Raw genomic sequence first — 17,445 nt, 5'->3', positions numbered from 1 at the left:
TGTCATAGCAAGGTCAGTTCTCCCCTATCAATATCTAAGGGATAAGTATTGACTTGTATTTCCGTTCTCTATCACGGCATTCACAAATGAACAGGGCACTCATAATCTCCCAATTTCGTAGCAAGATCAGTTCTCCCCTATTGATATATAAGGGATAAGTATTGACTTGTATTTCCATATCTTTTACCACGGCATTCACAGATGAACAGGGCACTCATTATCTCCCAATTTCCACTGGTCAGTGCCCCACTCCACCCAGAGTATCAACCAGGCTGAAATCAGGGGTTGACCAGCAATGCAATGAAGCTGTCATAGGAGCTTTAAAACTCATTAAAGGCAATTGGCAGTATTCATTTTCATGCAGTTATCAAAGTCCTCTTTGGCTTGATGACTGTCAGCTGAGGCCCCCGCTCAGCTCTTAGAAGCCACTCTTGGCAGTATGGTCACTTGTAACATGACAGGCTATCCTGAATGAGAATGTCCTTTCATGGCGCTTTACTTCCCCCAAAGCCAGTATATCTCTTCAAAGATATTTCCTTAGTCTGATAATGACAATGTAATATAATCATGGGAGTCAGCATCCCACCACCTTTGTCATGTAAGATGATAGTGCATTATATCACAGTCTTTGCATACTCAAGGGCAAAGAATCTTGCAGAGGCTCAGCAGATAAGAATCTTGGGGCCATCTTAGAATTCTGCCTATTATACCTCAGCTGAAAGCTGAGAGAAAATTGTCCAAAGCCAATGGGGAGAAAAGAAACTAAATGCAAATCCTGGATTTTTCCCATTCCAGGGCTGTGGCTTTAACTGGATGGCCTGATTCTTTTTCATTTGACTATATCATTGTTTTGACTCTTCCATTTACCTGCCTTGCCTGCTCAGAGAATCACTCACTCTGTGGAATGATTCCTTCCACACCCTTCAAGCATCACAAAGTTTTCCTCATTAAAAAAAATTTTTGTATTGTTCTTATTTTATGTGTATGAGTGTATTGTGTACATGTGTGTAAGTGCACCTGTGTCATGTGATGTTTGCAATGGTCAGAAGAAGGCATTGGATCCCCTGGAACTGGAGTAATGGATGGTTAGTAGCTACCATGTGGGTACTGGGAACTGAACCTGGCTCCTCTACAAGAGCAGTCAGTGCTCTTAACCACTGAGTCATCTCTCCAGCCCTGGTTTTTCTCATTTTTATAGAGAGAACATATACAGTACATGTATTCCTGTGTAAATTTTAACACATATTTAATGTGGTTATGAGTGGAAACTGTTACCTAAGTGACCTAGATATGATTACCAATTCCATTTTTTACTGATCTTTAATGAAGTTCACTTCTGTTCCTGGTCAGCTTAGGCTCTTCTCTACAGGCACCGTATGAGTAAGGAGCCTCTTCCAAATGTATAAGTTCTCAACCAAAAGCCAGACAAAAATCGCAAAGTAAAGGCAAATAAACAGTGATATTCTATAAAGAAAAGAGCATGCACTTTGATGGCAAGGGCAACAGAGGTTGAATCACGACCATACTGTTTCCTAGCTGAGTGTGATCTTGGCAACTTCTTTGAAACATAGCTTTCAATGAGGCTTCCTGCCTGTACTCTCGAATGCAGTTTGTGGGAGGCTGTCAGTAAGAGAACTGCAAGCCTGCTCCTGCTTTCTGTAGATTAGCAACAGTATTCTTTAAATCTTTAATGATTTGCCCCAATTTTAGAAACCAGATTGGCCTTAAACTTGTTAGATAGCCAAGGATGACCTTGAACTTCTGATCCTCCTACCTCCACTTCTGGTCTTTTTGGCCCACTCATTGGTTAGCAGCAGTTAGCCGTGCTTCACTGCACCTTGTGTTCAGCCTGGCCCATCTTCCATCAGCTTAGAGAGGCTGTGGGTCTCTGTGACTAAATAAATACTACTAAATGCTAACAGTAGTTAAATGCTACTGTTGTCACTTGACCCTCAGAAACAAGGATAGCTACCAGCTATCCAAGGGACTGACTCAGAGCCATCTGCTATAGAATGAGGACCTCGGGGAAGGGAGGCAAACTGACTCAGCCAGCTGACACTGTTACTGGATTTGAGTGAATCAAACCAGGATAAATACTCTAGTTTTCAGAATATTAGGAGTTTCAGGTAAAAAAAAAAAATTAAACTGACCTTCTAAGTGTCAGTTGTTCTTTCCTCCTGTATTCCAAACTAATGTGTGTGTGTGTGTGTGTGTGTGTGTGTGTGTGTGTGTGTGATGGTGACACTAGGTATCAAGCCATTAAGACAGAGATGTATAAGTATTAGCATTTAATGGTTCAAAATAATTTTTACTCATATTGCCAAACACAGAAATACCAACAATCTGGGGGCTGGAGAGATGGCTCGGCAGTTAAGAACACTGGCTGCTCTTGGCAGAAGACCCTGGTTCGATTCCCAGCACACACAGGCGGCTAACAACTGTCCATAACTCCAGTTCCAGGGGATCTGGTACCCTCCTCTGACCTCCTTGGGCATTGCACAACATGGGTGCACTTACACACATGCAATGCGCTCATCACTCACACACATAAAATAAAACTAAATAAAAAATTTTTAAATAAAAATTTTAATAAAAAAATTTGAATTTGAATTTTTTTCAAAATAAAAAGAACTTAAATTATTTTCTTGATTATATGAAGTGGAAAAAGGGCCTCTGTAAGTTAGCATGCTTGAAAAGCCAGGTAGGCTCGAAGGAGCCTGCATTTGGCACTTTGGCACTGGATACAGATGCTGCAGTACCTCCACCCTGCCACAGAGTGGCAGTAGTTGCTTTGCAGTCAAAGTCTGGAAAGGTAAAGGAGTTGTGAAAACATGAAGGAGCGTGGAGGAGCCTTGCTTCGTTTCTAGCTGGTCTCTCTCTGCAGTTGGGAGAAGAGACAGGCTGCTTCTTGACCCAGAGCTTGACTAAAGTCTACTTCTAAGTTATTCCCATTCCAGAGGAATCAATGAGGAGTTTATGACTCCCATTGCCTGGATCGAGACCTCCAATTTGGGGTTACCTTGGGATCAACCCCAACTGAACTTTGGGGTTACCTTGGGATCAACCCCAACTGAACTTCTTTTAAAAGTCCCTGGGAAATAGTTTTTAGCTTTCTGTGTGGATCAATTCCTTGGACAGTAATAAGAAATCCAAAAGAAGTAGATGTAAAGGGGAGCACGGGATGGGGAAGATGAAAATGATTATGGTGTTTCAGGGCATCTGGGGATAGTGTGCAGAAGGAACTTAGATGTGCATAACACAGAGAGGTGTCTGGTGAAGGGAGGACTTTTTGGAGTCATCTTCATGTTGGTGATGACTGATACTATAGCATGAATGAGGTGTCCTAGGTGGACATCTTGTAAGAAGACAACATCTTAAAACAAAACCCCTTAGAACCTAACACAGAAATGCCAAGTGGACAAGAAGAATCTGCAAAGGAAACTGAGAAGGTGGGTATGTAGCTCTACAATAAGGCACTTGCCTAGCATGCTTGCAGCCGTGGGTTTGAAAGAATAAAAGGGGGAAAGAAAGATAGATGGATGGATGAAAAGAAGGAAGGAGGAAGGAAGGAGGGAGGGAGGGAGGGAGGGGGGGAGACTGGGAGACTGGGATTGATCAGAAAGGTGAAGTATAAGGAACCAGGAAAGAGAGCCCCCTTCTTGTGGTGACTAGGAGGTGTGGCCACAGAGGAGTTACTAGAGCTTAGGACAGAGCCAGTTCTGTGAAGTAGTGGGTAGGAAACTCACACTGCAGTGCACTGTGACAGTGTGGGGCAAAGGAAGGAGAGAGAAGGTAAACACATATTCCCAGAATGGTCTGATCAGGGCAAGTGAGTAGTGGTGAAGGACTGGGGAGTACAAGATCTAGAGCTGGGGAAGATTTTTATTAAGGTCATTATTTTCTGATATGAGAGATTCGAAGTTATTTAAGTGCTAATTGCCAAGAACCAGTGAAGGGAAAGAGCTGAAGACTAAGGTGAGGGGTAGGGAATGGAAGACTTAGGAGGGTGCCGAGAACTGAACCCAGGTGGAGTCCTGGGTCTTAGGTCTTTCAGAAGCTCAGAATGTGGGAACACAGAGGACATCAGCCTTAGGTATTCACAGATACCCCGTACAATTTCTAGCCACCTGCTCAATTACAATAGGAAAGCAAAAATGAAATACAGTAAGTATCCTCCACCTATTTATTTATTTATGTTGGCTTGGCCAGGTTATCTCATAGAGCTCCCTACGTGAGTTTTTATTTGTCGTTGCTGTTGTTTTTTGAGAAAGGCTCTTGCTACACAGTCCATGTAATTTTCCTGACTCAGCTTTCTGAGTCCGTTTTGATCATTTAAAAACTTAAGACAACTTTTTATTAATATAATCTAATTAATCATTATTTACTAATTAATACTTTTTTAATATTTGCATTTTATAATTTGTACATATCTTATAAAGTTTAATACACTAGAGGGGATCATCTTTGTCTATTTTTAATTTTGTTGGAAAATGGTAATGTTTTAGTGAAGTATAAACCTAGAACGAAAATGAAAAAGAATCTTAATAAGCATTTTATGTCTTTGCAGCAATGCAGTAAAAATTAACACAGCCTCACTATGTGCACAAAATGTGAAGAAGTAGGAATTACCTCAAAACAAAACGAAACAAAACAGTTTGTTAAGGAATATAAATTAAAGCCAGGCATGGTAGCACGGTGGAAAGTTGAGTGGAGGCAGAAGAATCATGAACTTTAGGCCAGCTTGGATTATATAGTGAGTTTAATCTTTAGTTTATCCCTTAAATAAAATGAAATTCTCTTAAAATGGGAAGGACAGATGCAGAAAATTAGCATAATTGTCAAAGTGGAGCTGACTGTGTAAACTAACCGCTGGTCCTGTGCTCTCACACATAGGACGTCACTGTAAAGCACTCACTCCTGCATTTGTCAGAGCTTGGGCAAGTCTGGGCCCCGGTGTGTGTTTCCATGGTGTCCTCTAGAACTCAGACGTATGAGCCAGCGAAATGAAACCTATAGGATGTATATATAAAGAGAGAGGCATGGGTCTCTTTCCAGAAGTTGGGTCACCTAATTGTGGATACCAGTAAACTGAAAATTTGCAGGAAAGACTCAAGCAGGAGTTGATAATCTTGGGTGTGAAAACAATCTGGAGATAGAATTCCTTCCTCTTCAGTCTTTCTTTCTAAAGGCCTTTGGTTGGATAAAGCCATCCATGTGGAGAGCAATCTCCTTTTCCTCAAAACCCACTGATTTAAATATTGATCACATCTGAAAATACCATCACCAAAACATCTAGGCCAGTATTTGATCAGTCAGCTGGACACTATATCCAGAATAGACTGACACATGAAATTTAGAAAGACTGGTGTCATCAGGCCCTTGTTTCCCAAGGAAAGTTATAATCTAAATAAAGACAATACTGCCCTTTTGACTAACAGTAGATCTTGGACTTCAAATTGCTCTCGTACAGTGTCATATTTATCCTTCACAATCACTTCCTTGAACAAGAAAAGCAAGTATTCTTACCACATTTTATAAATGTGGGAAAGGAAACTTAGAGAAGCTACTTATCTTGGGCCCAGTTTGTCATAGTCTGTTTGGGATACGCTAATAAAAATCCAGTAGATTGGGTGGTAGCTTGAATAACAAACATTTACTGCTCAGAATTCTGGAAGTCCAGATCAAAGCACTGACTGATGTGTTTGATGAGAGCCTGCTTCATGTTTCACAGGTGGCTGACTCCTTGTAGTGTCCTCATGAGGTAGAGGCAGGACAGTTCTTGGAAGCCTCTTTACCATCATCACACTAGGGATCATATTTGCTTCAACATAGGATTTTGGAGGGGACACCAACACCAAGTGCACAGTACGGCTAGCATCCATGTGTGGGTGCAGAGCCTGAGGTAGACCTGCTGTTCTCATCTTCTGCCCAGCACATCGTACCACTTCTTTGGCTATTTGATCACAGATATAGATTCAAATGGATTGAACTTGGGCCAAATTATGAACTAGGTTTATCTTTAGGGATGACCTTACTCATGAGCTCAATCCTGGTAGTTCTTGTTTGTTGCTTACAGGCCATGAATTCGTAACTATGAGGAATTGCTTACTTTCTTCACTAGACTGTATGATGTGTAAATGCAGTGTCTGACTTACTTTATAGATCTGTAGTGCCTGGTCAGGTCCATGAAAATATTAGACACTGATTATTTATTGAAATAACATCACTGTATTTGAAACAACATTGACCCCTGAGATGTCTCCAATGTCCACTGCTATTCCAGTTCAGATTGTCTACCGTTACAGCATTTTAGCAGTAAGGACTCCAGATTCACAGGCTTTTCTCACTCTTGCTCACTTAGTATTTCAGATCTTTGGAAAGAACAAATATTTCTGGAGAGCATACCCCGTTATGATCCGAAATGTAATAAATTGTTCTGTTACTGTAATACTGAGCAAGACTGCACAGAGGAATGCCACATAGAGATGGTTGAATTAGGAGTCCTTTTTTAGCTTGTGCCCAAGAGAACCAAGAGAAGTAGGGCAGGGTTTATAAAACTTAAAACCACTATTACATCATGACAGGAATAAAGCCAATAACCATAGTTACATTAGATCACCGTAGTTACACCAGACCAGGGGCAGGTCAGTTAACAAAGAGATTTTCAATTAACAAAACATTTCGGGTAGGAAAAAACAAGTTTCTTAGAATTGTAGAAACAATGGGCTCCATAGAGATGCAGATATAGCTGGGAGAGAGGACGTGCTATCTGAACCTGTTATGGGGCAGCTTGTAAGGTTCCCAGTATTGTAGAAACAATGTACTCCCTGAAACTACCTAACCGATAGGCTCCAGTGAGAATGGCTGGGCAAAAACACAGGATAAAGGAAAAGTCAGCTAGAGCAAAATGGCGCTAGTTTTGCCATTTCATTACCATAAGACAAACTCATTTTCCCCCTTTCCCACCCATATCTCCTTCACCTGGGCACCACTATATCGTCCAGCTGTCACTGCCTCCCACTGGAACTACCAAGCTGTTGCTGCCTCAGAATGTTCTCTTGTTGGGAGTGTTGAGTTTGAAGGCACAGGGAGATCCTCTCAGTGGGTACTGTGGTCTGAATATTTGTGTTCCCTAAAATTTGTGTGTAAATACCTGTGATAGTGCTAATTTTCAACTTTACAGAATTTAGAATCACCTGGGAGATGAGTCTCTGGGCCTGCTTATGGGGGATAATCTTGATTACATTACTTGAATTGGGAAGGCCCACTCACTGTGGGTGTCACCATTCCCTAGACAGGGGACCTTGGATGGTATAAGAGTAGAGAAAGCAAGCTGAGCACTAGCATGGTTACATTCACTGCTCTCTTCTGACTGCTGACATAATGTAACTAGCTACTTCAGGCTCCTGATGCCTTAACTTCCCCACCATGATGGACTGTAACCTGGAAGTGTGAGCTAAGATGAACCCTTTTCCCCTTAAGTTGCTTTTGTCAGAGTGTTTTATCATAGCATTGGAAAAAAAAAACCCATCCCAAATACAGTAGGACTACAAAACGGGGATTTGGGAGGATGATGAGGTAATAATGACTCCACCGTCATGAATGGGACTAGTATCTTTATTGAAAAGGCACAAGAGGCTACTTTCCCCTCTCCATCATGTGAACGTCCATAGAAATGTTGTCTCTGAGGAACAGGCCTCTCCAGACTGGGTCTGCTGACACCTTGACCTGGACTTCCCAGGCTGTAGAACTGTGAGCAACAAACTTCTATTGTTCACAAATTACTCAAATTAGTAGTCTAGTTCATATTGCTAGGAAGAAATCCCTGAGGGTAGAGAATTATATAAAAAAAAAGAAGTTTAGATAGCTTACAATTTGAGGGTTCCAGGGCATGGTTGGGTGCTAAGCATGGCTCAGCTCTGGTGGTAGCCCTGAGCTCCGTGGTGGTAGCTCATGTGTAGTAACTCATGTGTGGTGATAAGATCACATCACTAAACACAGGAATCCAGAGAGGCTGAGGTCCTGAAATCCCTTCCAAGGGCACAGCCTCATTTGACCTAAAAACTTCTCAATAGTACTCAACTCTCTTTTTATTAGTCTGGGCCCTCAGCCCATGGGATGGTGCTACATTTAGAAGTTTGCAGTATGGGGGTCTCCCTTCTTTAGTTCAACCTTTCTGAAAACAACTAATTGACATACATAGAGGTGTGTTTCCAACTCACTTTTCTAAAGTCCAAGCTCCCAACTCATGGAATCATGTTGAACAAACAGTATCTAAACAATATACCCATACCCATTCTATGTTTTGTTTTGTTTTTAAATGTGTATGAGTATATTGCCTGCACGTAGGTTGGTGCACCTGTGTCATGCAATGCCCACGGAGGTCAGAAGAGGGCATTAGATCCCCTGGAACTGGAGTTATGGACAATTGTTAACCTCCATGTGGGTGCTAGGAATCGAAGCCTGATCCACTGCAAAGAGCAGCCAGTGCTCTTAACTGCTGAGCCATCTCTCCAGTCTGCCCAGTTTTGTGACGACAACCTGAATTAGTCAAGGCAGTGTACTTTGATATCCCTTAATCCTTCTGCGTTTTCAAAACATGTTTTGTGTTGATTCCTTTTGTCCCTTCCCATTTTCCATAGGGCTCATATGGAATGTTTGGTGGGGAGAAAAATCGAAGCATTAGACCTGGAGGACTGCACATCCCTAAGTAATGCAAAGCATTACTGGTCCCTGCCTCAAAGTTGGCAGGCCAAGGCTCCTCTTCCCTGTAATGTGGGCTTACCACAGGTGGCTTCTCAGTTCCTCATGCACCTCAGCTCTGGCAACTGTCCTTTCAGGCAGAAAAGCCCAGGGTGTTTAAGCTAGGACCTTGTTTCGTGTCACCTGAGACATGCCATCTGGAAAAAGACAGGCAACAAAAAGCACGCTGAGTCACCAGGGAAGCAGCAATGAATGATTCTCCACAGATAATTGACAATGTGGGTCATTACATGTAGGAAACAGAGGAGCAGTAACTAAAATTTCATATCACATTTTATGGTTTGCAAAGCTGTTTTCCTGTATCCTGTCTTGATAGAACCCTTATAAAGACCAAAGTATTTAAACTTGCCCACAATAGCTTGAGCTTTATAAGCAAGCTGGCAAGCCAGCTGTGTTGGGTTTGACTACATCTTTCCAACTGGCTGCCGTTTATCCCTATAGACTTGTATAATCTGTGATATTTAGTTGAGAAACTGTAATGATGCCAGGCATTATGGTAAACCACATGTGGATTTGGGTGATTGGTATTTCAAGGACGTGAGGCTACAGAAAGCAAATATTCTGACAAATTGTCATCTTGGAACAAATTGGTGCAAATACCTTGGGTACCACAGTTCAGAAAGAGTTACTGAAGCAGGCTGGATGTGTTTAGCAGACTACAGTTTGGCATGACGTGCACTTTTGACCATGGCGTGCCATTTAATTTTAGTAGAGGGTGAGACATGTGGTATTGGGGGTTTGGGGGAGGTGAGGGGAGGCTAAAAGGAGGTACAGTGAGACAGAAAGCCCAGGGCTTCTAGTTCTTGCTCAGTCATGAAGGAGTGACGTCTCTATTCCTAGAGTTAGTTTCCCAGTCCAAACATGGAGCTATCTGTCCAGTCCATCTCACAGTGTTGATGTGGCAGCCAAATTAGTTAATGTATATTAAAGCATTTTGAAAAATATGAAATGATACACATACACAAAATATCCTATTTATTTAGTGATGCTGAGGATTGAACCCAGGGCCTTGCACTGTGAGGCAAATGAATGCTCCTGGCCCTCAAAGCATCACTCTTACAGTTATTACTCCCTTTGTCTTATCACATTTATGTCTAGTGGTAGATAGCTTGAGGGCTGAAAGATTGGACATGACTTCCTGTTCCCCGTGTCTTTCTGCTAAGCATGGGCCTTGAGAAAACCACTCTCAATTGCTGTATATTAATCTTTGGAGGAACCAGTTTCCCTGGCCTTCCCTGTTCCGCACTGGTATTAGTCTTAGGAGTTAGGGTGGTGGAGCCATAGTGAGGACCAGTGCTTTTCTGGAGGTGGGTAAACAGTTACTTTTCCTTACCCAGACTTGCTTTTCCCATTTTTTGCCCCGTGATTTATAAATATTATGTTTTGCTATGAAATAGGTTATAAGAGTAGATTTAACCTCATGAAGACTATTTCAGTATATGCCAAGGCAAGAGTGAAACATAGGCAGGTGGATATCAGAGATGCTGGTGAAAGACAAGTGTATGGATGATTCGGAAAGCTTGCTACAGTGGGCTGCAATGACTGTCTTCTTGCTGACATCCCTGGCACTTCACACTTTCCTGAACCAAACATCCCATCGGAGTGTCCTCTACTGCATTTCCACTTTTATTCATGCAACACATAATTACTAAGTGCTTACTTTGTTCCAGGAACTGTGGCCTTAATTAATGTTTCAAAACCAGTATACATAGATCTAATATGTTTAGGATTGCTAAACAATTAAGAAACAGGCATTATCTTTCTTTAACCTCTTTGTGGAGGTTAAGCTCTGACAAGAGGAATTGAACAGTTTTATAGGAAATCAGGATCAGGGCAGGATTCAACTGCTATTTGCACCTTCAAATCCTCTGGCAGTGTTTTCCACTGCAGTTTGGTCTAGAGGCATCCATAAGTATAAAAACAACAAAACTCAAGACAGATCAGGAATCATGAGCTATGTTTTGACATAGCGCCTCACTCCAGTAGAGTAGGCTGGCTAAATGGGGAACCACAAAGTAGAAGAGCAGGCCCGTCTATCATCTCTTAACATGACCTTCAGCCCTGGTTAAGGAACTTGAAAATGAGGCAGGAGAAGGGACAAAAAATTTAAATGCATGTCTGGAGTGTACTGGATCAGAAGTCCAGAGTCCTGTATTTGGATCACTGCTGAAGCAGTTCTGGCGGGTGACAGAAAATTGGAAGATGTCACCAGTCTTTGTTCTTTCTCTGAGCTTCCCTGAGGATGTAGGTAGATCTTGGGGATTTGGGTTCAGGAAGATTTAAAAAAAAGTCTTTTTAGGGTGGTTGTGAAGGGAGGGTGGGGGTGGAGCAGGCTGTCAACAGGTTTCTCTGCTTAAGAATATTTGGTAAGTGGGGCAAATGGTCTGTATTACCCAGGATCCTAAGCTCACCTAAGGAAGCGCCTTCCTCATAGTTCATCTGGTACTTAGTGGCAGGGTGTCCCTTTTTGCCTCTGCTGGAAAATAAGAAGGCTGTCACACATCTGGAGGCCTCCTCGTGGGTAGGCGGCAGTAGTCAGTGGCTGTCAGGTAGTAGAACAGGTCGTATATTTTTGTTTGTGTTGGTCAAATCTGTGCATGGAGAGCACCAGCACCATTGAGATCAGAAGAGGGAGGCTGGTGTCTGCATCTTGGCATTCATGACTGCTAACTCAGAAGATAGACCACTCTATAAAGTGAAGCTGGGCCTTTTCCAGATAGCTGTGCACTAGGACACATTTGATTAGGAGCTCCCAGAGGGGCAGGCACAAACCCTTCATGGCACTTTAGAATGGCTGCAGTACACAAAGGGGGATGGTTCCACATTCAGGAGAGAGTGATTCAACACTGCCTGCCTGACCAAGAGAGAGTGACACTTACCCAGGGACTGAGGGGCTCTCCCAACAAGGAACTGCTGATCTTTTCCCCCAGTAGGTTGTCCTGGATTTTCTTTGCATGAGGTGGAGTATGGGGACAGCCAGTCTAGGCTTCTGGCCTGCCCTGCGGGGGCCCAGGGGACCTTCCTGATGCCATCTTTCTGGTAGGACAGCTCAGCAGGTCTGTGTCAACAAGCCCTGCTTAATTTGGATAGAGTGTGAATGACTAACGTTTTCCTCCCAAGCTGCAGGAACGGATGGGCCTGCTGGGAAGAATTCTTTGCTATAAACTACGGAAGATGACTGTCTCTGAATTCCACCAGCATGTCTCTTCTCCTGTCTCTTTCCATTTTTTTCAGTCCTCCAGCTTGTGATGGGAGGGGCCATTTGTTGAGTCTGTCCAGATTCTGAATAGTTCTTGGTCACTGAAGTGTGTAAAAACATATCAAGGATGTAGGTGCTATTGTCTGAAAGCGTTTCCAGGGCATGGGGAAAAGAACAGTTATTTTGACAGAAAAATGACACATTATACTAATACTGTAAGGAGTTTTCTTCTAATGCATGGTCAGTGAATGGAACTTTTGGCAGTCAGCTCTCATTTAACTAGATCAGTATACAGCATACTGGAGCCTAAGTGCCTCTGGATTTTTTTATAGGCAAGGTTTTGGTGCCTAGGGGTCTGAGCTGTGGACAGCCAGTTGTGCCTGCAGGCAGGGAGTGGTCAGGTCACTCCCAGCTGGCCAGATGGAAGCTATGGCTGCAGTAAGTTCTTAGTACCTACCAGCTTCCTTCTGCTTACCCAGGTCTTTTCATGCCACGGTCTGTGCTTCAGGGAAGGTTAGCTCACCTCCCTCACCCTCAGTGTTGGCTTTGAATGCATGTGAGCAACTGTCAGCCTCTCCCCAGGCCAGCCAGAGGTGGTGAGAGGCAACTGGCAGAGGGATGCCCTGCTCTGTAGGGCAGCAGCAATGCTGCTCTGATGCCGAAGCAGAAAGGATAAGGAGCTCTGGGGTTTTGAGCTCTGCTTTCAATGGAACGTCATCTAGAAGCAGATCTGTGGAGCTCATTCAGCAGAGGAAAAATGCCAATAACCTACATGGCTGCATGAGCCCAGATGACTTACGTGGCTTTTGTGGATAATGAGGGATGCATGCCTGATACCTGTCTTCATGTCCTCTTGAACTCTCCAAACAGCCTTCCTACCACAAGCACAGCACCTGGGGCAGAAGACCAGCTTTTCACTTGTATTACCCCCAGTGCTTAGAACATATTCCCCCATAAGTTTCTGTTAATCAATATTGTAGAATCAAGACTTTTTCCCCCATTCTTTCAACTTAAATAAAGCTCTAAAATCTGGAGAGAGCATACTGAGACTTACCTGATTTAAAAAACATACTTAAAATAGATAGTTAAGATATAATGAAAAGGGCAAAAAGAAATCTGCACAATTCTTAGCCAAAGGAAATACAAAAGTACTGGGGAGGGAACTAGTATTCATTTTGTACCTGCCATGTGCTCAGTACTTAATATGTTACTATTTTGTCCTCAGAAGTCCTATGTAGATGTTTCCATTTTACTAGGGAGATTGGTGAGCAGCACACCTAGACTGGACAGCTAAAGGGATTAGATCTAGATTCTACTCACCTGTGGTTGACGCTAGACCAGACTTTACATCCTCAGTACTATTGACGTCTGGGTTGCAGGAAGTCCCTGTTTTGGGACTGCATCCCTGTCCTCTTCCCACTAGAGGGCAGTAGACTTTCCTCAGTTGGACAAACCAAATATAGTTCCAAGATAATTTCAAACGTTCCTGGCAGGTTAAAACCTTTTCCTGTTGAGGCCTATTGCTCTGGAGGTTCTCTCTCTCTCTCTCTCTCTCTCTCTCTCTCTCTCTCTCTCTCTTCTCGCTCTCTCCCCTCTCTCCTCTCTCCTCTCTCCCTCCGTCCCTCCCTCCCTCGCTCTCCCCTTTTTCTCCTGTCTTTCTTTTTGAATATTTTATTTTGATCTATTTTATTTTTAGAGACGTATTCCAGCCTGGCCTTGAGCAGAGGCTGATCTGGAACTTTTGATCCTCCTGTTTCTACCCTCCCCAACCCTCAGCCCACCCCTTGCACCCACCCAGCCTGACTGTTAGAACTACAGGCATGTACCACCACACATGGTTTTGTGGTGCTCGGAACTGAACCCAGTACCTCATGCATACTAGGCAAGCACTCAAACAGCTGAGCTATGTCGCTAGACTGACTTTCCTCCTTCCCTTCCTCCCTCCCTCCCTTCCTCCCTCCCTCCCTTCTTTTCTTTCTTTCTTTCTTTCTTTCTTTCTTTCTTTCTTTCTTTCTTTCTTTCTTCCTATTGTACACTCAAAACAAAATTTTTGTAGTAATTTTAAGGACACAATAGTTATGCTCAAACTTTTTTTTATTATGAAAGCCTTTGTGAATCACTTGAACAAAATAAAGAGAGTTTATGATCTTACTGCCTAGGCATGCCAACTTTCAGCACTTGGTTTTTTCTTCAGTTTATTTATTTTTTGTGCATCTATGTAAGACTTTTTTCTACTTTTGTTATTTTTCTCTTTGTCTATAGCTAGTCTTAAAAATCATACTGCAAATACTTTAAAAAATTGTGTGTGTATGTGTGTCTGTGTGTGTGTGTGTGTGTGTGTGTGTGTCTGTATGGGGCATATGTACATAAATGCAGGTGATAGAAGAGGGCATCAGGTCCCCTAGAGCCAGAGCTACAGGCAGTTGTGAATTCCTGATGTGTGTGCTTGGACTTGAACTCAGATTCTCTGTAAAAGCAGTATGAGCTCTCTAACCCCTGCAAGCATTATATTTAGATTTTGTAGTTAATATTATATAGCAAGAGATTTTTTCCTATGTCCTAAAAATTCAATGTCATTTTTAGTAACTGCATCATATCCTGTTATATTAATATACACAGTATAAACATTCCCCTAGTGTTGGAAGTTTAGAATTTTTCCAATTTATTCTATTTACAAACATTCCCTCAATGAACATATTTGCACATGGCCCTCTATGTAGACTCCGGATAAGTTCTCTAGTGAATACATTTCTGTGAAAAAAGAATAATTGAGCCAAGTTCTTTGCATATTTTCAGGTTCTATTTCCCACCTACTGCCTGGTTACTTTGTTTGACCAACATATATAACCTGCTCTCTCCCTGTCTCGCTGTCTCTGTCTCCCTCTCCTCTCTCTCCTCTCCTTTCTCCTTTCTTCAAGAGCATGTTGTCTTGTTACCCATGAGCATTATCTTTTAAAAATATTTTGACAGGTAAAAATGACATCTCATTGTTTTAATTTGTATTTATTTCATTAACAACAAATCTGAACATCTTTCCATGTGTTTCATAGCTACTTTTTTCTTATTCTTGGAAATATTTGTTAGCAAAATGTATTCCTTCATCAGATCTAAGTGTTCCTGACACCAAGATTTTCTACTTTGTGTTTTCTCGTGCAGACTCATAATTAAGATTCTTTAAGCTTTTCAGTATCAGTAGACTGGGGTGAATATGTAGTGGAAGAGACGAAAGAATTCTATTGTATGAGTTGGTGGTTGCTTAAATTACAGATAACTGAGCAACTTCCAACATGAAATTGGAAGAATAGGACAGAAATTCTCTGGTGTGAGGGTCACAGCAGCCAGAAAGAAGAAAATGCAGAGGGACCCAACCAGGCATTTCCTGTGGTGGCCACCAGGTGGTGCCATCTGCCTGAACCGGAATGATTGCACTGGTGAGGACCGGCTCTGTGGAGGCAATTAATTAACGGGAAATCATGAAATGGGTGAGATGTTCTTTGCCTACATAGGATACCACTGGTTGGAGTTTGTAATTAACCTGCCAATGATCACGAGTGAGCTTGGTGCACCTGTGTGTGTTCTGGGGCAGGCAGGTCAAGGCCTTTTTTGGTTTGTTTTAAATATGTGACAGCTATATGGAGATACTTTACATACTACAGGTTATCTAGTGAAGTATACTACTTCATATATATTCCTATCACGGCAATCAATTTGCGACAATTTTTATGCTCTCAGAAAGGAACCCCTTAGCCATGCCCCATCCCTTTCTTTTCACCCACCCCACACTCCCCTTTCCCAAGACCCTCAAACTGCAATCTGTCTTCCATCTGTGGATCTACTCTTGGAAATTCAGTGTAGACGGAACTTCACAGCAGGTCTTTTGACTTGCTCCTTGCCTTAACCAACACTACCCTCCCAGAACTTCATGGCCAGAGCCACTGGGGGAAAGAGACAGAGGGATTACAAGCAATACAGCATTTTCAGGCCTAAGTAGAGCAATGGTCTTCCTACCTGGTGGAGTCACAGAGGTTACCTGGGAACACTAAGATGGAAGCTTTCTGACCTCCAGGCCCTCCAGGATCTCGGGGTTAATACATTGGGAAGCTAGGGCTGCTGAGGACTGCTTGTCAGTGACCCAAATGATCCCACAGACTGCTGAGCTGCCAGTAGTGGGGGTGCGGGGGGAGCTGTGAAGAAGAAGCGTGGTTTTAAATGGAGGCACTAGAGAAACATTGCCTTTCCCTGCAACTATTGTCCCAGCTACAGCTTGAATTCCTTGTCCCTTTGTCAACTATAAAACTGCTTCCTGTCAAGCGCTCATCCTTGATTTGACCAGACGACAGGGTATATCTGAAGGCCGTCAAAACTAATGACATAGTCAGTCTTATTTACTGTTCAGCTAGAAAGCATTTTACATGTGGAATAGCAGAAAGAATACTTGAGCTGAAGCTGTCCAGAATATTCCACTGACTAGTGCCTGGGGTTGTTAGGAGTAGCCAGTGAGATGTGCACAGATTGAGGCATTGGAGTTGAGGGACAGTGTGGGATGTTGGGGAGCACCTTGTTCACCTGCCTCACCTCATAGTCAACTGAGGCTGCAGAGGTGGAGTTCTTTGCTGACGGTTATATGCCGGCTGTCTGTGAGTAGAGGCGCAGCACTGAATCTGAGCCACAGCTTGGACACCTTTCTTCCTTTCTCCACTATTTCCCCACGTCCCTCTCTTGGGATCTGAAGAATCATGTTCAATCACTTTTCATTTTCAGAGTTGAGGAGACACTAATCTCATCCATGGATACAACACTAATGAATTAATATTTGCATTGAATGAATAGGAGTTAAGTAATAACAGCTGGAGAGGCCACGATGGCCTTCATATATGGCCTTTAGGAACAACCCAGAGCAGACTCAAGTTCACTGATGCCTGAAACCTATGCAACTTGGAAAATCAAGCTAAGAAAAATAATACAAAAGTCCAATTACAAAATTAGCTGCAGAGCCTTTGAACTGGTCTATGCAGACGAGGGGCCGCGCTGTCTTTCCTGTCACTCCACCTCTAGGACTTGACTCAAGCTCCTTCTGTGAGGCTTTTCTATTTCTATAAGTAGCACCTGGTCTGGTAAGACACATTTGTCACAGAATAGGGACCATTCTGGCAACAAACATGTATTGAGCACCTGTTCTCCATGAGGAATACCGGACAGCTGAGAGGTCCGGAAGGTACTCCTTCCCTCTGGAGGAAAAGCACTGAGACAAGATGGAGACTGGGGCCAGTCTGTCTTCCTTCCTGACTGGGGTCTGGGCCAGGGATGTCCAAAGAAGCTCTGCTTGTGCCTCCAGTTTTCTTCCCAGAGAATCTTCTTTCAGAGCTATTCTTCTTCATCTACCTATCAGAAGGGGAGGAGGATGCAAGTGCAAGAGAAACCCTTTGGGGTTTGGGGATAAAAAAGTGTTCAAGATTTAATGCCATTTTGTAGTTATCTCCCAC

General features: G+C 42.9%; 1 protein-coding gene across 3 annotated transcripts in view; it reads left to right on the top strand.

Moving 5' to 3' along the window:
* Positions 1-17,445, top strand: part of Scg5 (secretogranin V) — a 49,610-nt gene that overhangs the window by 3,159 nt on the left and 29,006 nt on the right. The gene's annotated exons all lie outside the window — the stretch shown is intronic.

The sequence above is a fragment of the Nannospalax galili genome, unplaced genomic scaffold (genome assembly GCF_000622305.1).
Source record: "Nannospalax galili isolate Female #2095 unplaced genomic scaffold, S.galili_v1.0 scaffold999, whole genome shotgun sequence".
Taxonomy (NCBI): domain Eukaryota; kingdom Metazoa; phylum Chordata; class Mammalia; order Rodentia; family Spalacidae; genus Nannospalax; species Nannospalax galili.
Note: the sequence above shows the minus strand (reverse complement) of the source record. Positions and strands in the feature narration are given on the sequence as shown.